Raw genomic sequence first — 4,372 nt, forward strand, 5'->3', positions numbered from 1 at the left:
ATTCGAATTAAGAAAAAACACGATCGTTTTTTGAAGTAAATAAGCCAAGTAGTACTCAAATACGGATTAAATTATGGAGATTTATTGACAGTTGGAGCATGTTATATGGAAAATTTAAATGGTTTGGATTTTTATAGCAAAAAACGAGTGAAAATACGTACCAGGTGTGCTTTGCACGTATTGCATGTGTATAAATAATATTATCTTTTTTTACTGGCCAACGGGGCGACCTTCTTGCAGAAAACCACTAGCCCGACCCCCGGGTATCGGTCGATTTTCATTGCAGACCTCTGATTAAAAAAAGAACTATCAGTGCATTCATTATAATTTTTTTCACAAAAGCCCGTTTAATAGGTATGTGTTTATGTGGACTACAGATGTCCTTTCCTTGACTTTAAATAAATTCTACAACTGCATAATGTACGTATGAAGCATGTCAAACAATTTACAAAGCTTTTTTTCAATGTGGTGCAACAAAATAGTAAGACTTACTGCATTTGCTTTTTGTGTTTCCGAATTTCCTCACTGCTAATACAAAGTGTCCAAACACAGCTACTTCCGTAATCTGCGCATGCGCAGTTAGTTTTAAATATATGCGCATGCTCAGGTATTCGGAACTCCTCGATTCAATTACCGAACTCCTCTAAACAGCAGATTTCTGAATGTCTGCCCAGATAGCAAGACTATGTTGGGCCAACATTGGCAAAAGGTTGTATGGTTGGCGTTGGGGGAACAACGTTGGGCCAACGTTGGACCAATGTCACCATGCCAACCTTCTCAACCACGACAGAATGCCTATGTTGGCCCGTCCAACGTTAGCAACTTCCATTCACTTTACTTCCCAAGGAAGGATGGATGTTGATGTTTGCCCAACGTTGGCCCACTGTTTGTAATGCACCCTTAAAGAAAGTGTTTTTTAAAGTTAATAGTAGTATGTTGGCCCAACGTTGGCCCAATGTTTGTAATACACCCTTAAACAAGTGTCTTTTAAAGTTGGTAGTAGTATGTTGGCCCAACGTTGGCCCAATGTTTGTAATACACCCTTAAAAAAGTGTCTTTTAAAGTTGGTAGTAGTACGCTGGCCCAACGTTGGCCCAATGTTTGTAATACACCCTTAAACAAGTGTCTTTTAAAGTTGGTAGTAGTATGTTGGCCCAACGTTGGCCCAATGTTTGTAATACACCCTTAAAAAAGTGTCTTTTAAAGTTGGTAGTAGTACGCTGGCCCAACGTTGGCCCAATGTTTGTAATACGCCCTTAAAGAAAGTGTCTTTTAAAATTGGTAGTAGTATGTTGGCCCAACGTTGGCCCGATGTTTGTAATACATCCATAAAGAATGCGTCTTATCAAGTTGATAGTAGTATGTTGGCCCAACGTTGGCCCACTCTTTGTAATACATCCTTAAAAAGTGTCTTATCAAATTGGTAGTAGTATGTTAGCTCAACGTTGGCCCAATGTTTGTAATACACCCTTAAAGAAAGTGTCTTATCAAATTGATAGTAATATGTTGGCCCAACGTTGGCCCGATGTTTGTAATACACCCTTAAAGAAAGTGTCTTATCAAGTTGGTAGTAGTATGTTGGCCCGACGTTGGCCCGATGTTAGCACGAGTGTTCTTTTGTTTAGGTGTTTCAAAGATGGGATATTTATATTGGGCCAACGCTGGCCCAATTATTATGCTGCCAACTAAATGATGGTGTCATTTTTAGCTGCTGAGCTTTACGTTGGGACAACGTTGGTTCTAATTAAGTTTTAATTTAGATACACATTCTGAAATAATTAAGAGGACATACTATGTCCATGCTTTTAATTGGATGACTGTTTTCGTTTAGATCTGATATTTTCAATATTTCAACTTTGAACTTAAGTGATCACAGCACCAAAGAGTGTTTTATTATATTTTTTAATTGTGCACATGCATGCTTATTTATTTGAAATAAAACCCTTGAAATAATGAATTTTTTCATGAGCGTTGTATTCATGAGAATTTAGAGAAGACTGAACAAGTTCTCAGGAACAGGATGTGAATGAAGCCTACATATACATAAATCAAAATGACACAGCTTTATAATTAAATTGAAACAAAAGTTAGGCGTTCACTAAAGATTGGAGAGCGGGAATCAAATTACACCAAACTGTGGAGTGAGCTGTCAGATTCAATTGCTCACATGTGGTGAGGTCATAGACTGAAAACGCAGGGCAAGCAAGAAGAAGTGAAATTTAAATTTGTGGATTATACACTTGCTATAGCTGCATTTAGATGCGATGTAAGTATATTTATTCTTATTTATTCAGGTTAACTGTTAAAATTGATTCGGAATTCATTCTTTTCATGTTTTTGCACACAAGCACTGTAAGTTAAGGTTATTAAAATAACATCTTTTAAGTTGTTTCTATCTAATTCTTAACTGTCTATTACAGACACGATTGTAACAAGGAAATTAAGGTGCACTGATAGTATAATACATCATTCTCTTTATTAAAAGATTTAAGTAATATTTATTCATAAGTTGGACCAGTAATTGTATTGTTTCTAATATCAAAGTATTTTGTATTTTCAGTCAGAGACTGCAAGGAAAACAAATGTTGTGGCGGTAAATAACAATTAAATCGAAGACCATGCATAAAGAAGTGTATAAAGTACGAGTACGTATGACAAAGATCAAGATGAAGAAAACGGGTGGCGACGAAGGACGGGAAAAGAGCGGGAATACAACAAAAGGACAGTAATAAAGGAAGTGAGCCCTGATTAAGAACTTTGAATTGATAATTTTTCATAATTTACCTCTATTGTCTATTTTAAAATTTATTTTGTAAATTATGATTGAATTGATGTATATAAAATATTTTCACAGTGAATCATTAGTAATGTTTTCATTGAACATGTCCATGTATGCATTATGAATGCAGATTGAATTGTTTATTAATTTTTTAAACAGTCATAAAATAGGTTTATGTAAAGCATCACTTAACCAATTGCAAATGTTTCAATGTAATAACTACGTTGGCCCAACAATTTGCCAACTGACATTGTAAAAAAAGGGTCAACATTGGGCCAACCTAACCAACCAGTTGTTAAGGTTGGCTGTTACTTGGCAAACACTAAAAACTACGTTGGCCCAACAATATGCCATCTGACATTTCAACAAAGGGCCAACGTTGGGCCAACCTAACCAAACAGTTGTTAAGGTTGGCTGCTAGTTGGCATACACTAATAACTACGTTGGCCCAACAATATGCCATCTCACATTTCAACAAAGGGCCAACGTTGGGCCAACCTAACCAACCAGTTATTAAGGTTGGCTGTTAGTTGTCATACAATTATACCTACGTTGGCCCAACAATATGCCAACATGTTGGACCAACGTTGGGCCGATGAGCAAAATTACCGTGGGCCAACGTAAGGTTACCAACAGTGGGCCAACGTTGGAAAAAAAATTGGGCCAACGTTGGCCCAACTATGTCTTGCTATCTGGGTGAGCGTTTTGGGCTAAGGACATGTCCAAAATTTGGACAAAGTCTTTGTGAGGTTAAATCTAATTTTAGGTTTTTCGACCTCATAGAGTAATTTTGAACGTAATTAGACCTCTTCATTATGGGGTTAACCCCACAGTACCCAAAAAACCCCACACTGCTGGAAAATACGTTAATTTTACCCCACAATGTACCTCTCGTAAGAACAGCTAGACGGACGGACGGACAGACGGACAGACGGACAGACGGACGGACAGACAGACGGACGGACGACGGACAAAATGTGATCAGAAAAGCTCACTTGAGCCTTCGGCTCAGGTGAGCTAAAAATGTAAAAGCTTCTACAACGATAAGTTTCTGAGAATTTAAACTATGATGAAAATTTGTTCAGACAGACACACAGATGGACAGACAGACACACATTGATAAAACAGTAACCCCCCCTCTCCTTCAGATAGGGTTATGATATTATTTAGTTTTTCTACGATTGAAACAGTCTTTTTTTCATTTTTCTCTCTTATTTGAAATCAAATGATGCACAGACTCATGACCTTTTGCTTCTATGACGTCGACATGTATAGCAAAGAAAATAGATCATGACATCGGGATTAAAGATCGAAACATAAATTAGGCTTACTTTAGTCCCCTGATATACTGTGACTTACACACTTCCTTTATTTTTTTCATTATATTAATTTCTTATATAATGTAAAATCATCATAAAATTTGAATTACTTGATCATAAGATTGTTACTCTTTGCTATGATAAGAAAAGAAATTTTAATAAGCAAAGAGAAACTAAATTGTTTTCCCTGTCTACGACTTTTTGGGACAAATAATATCCCTTATACAGTGGCACCCCAAATGTGTTAACTCAGAATAAACTAAAAGTATCAATA

At 36.6% G+C, this 4,372-nt stretch overlaps 1 long non-coding RNA gene across 1 annotated transcript; it reads left to right on the forward strand.

Moving 5' to 3' along the window:
- The first annotated feature begins 1,904 nt into the window (after positions 1–1,904).
- On the forward strand, positions 1,905–2,858 carry LOC134235432 (uncharacterized). The gene is made up of 2 exons (XR_009985406.1): positions 1,905–2,266; positions 2,561–2,858. It is a non-coding gene; the product is annotated as an uncharacterized LOC134235432 (long non-coding RNA).
- The last annotated feature ends 1,514 nt before the right edge of the window (positions 2,859–4,372 follow it).

This window comes from Saccostrea cucullata, unplaced genomic scaffold (assembly GCF_032062105.1).
Source record: "Saccostrea cucullata isolate Sc308-1 unplaced genomic scaffold, CSIRO_AGI_Scuc_v1 ctg14640, whole genome shotgun sequence".
Taxonomy (NCBI): domain Eukaryota; kingdom Metazoa; phylum Mollusca; class Bivalvia; order Ostreida; family Ostreidae; genus Saccostrea; species Saccostrea cuccullata.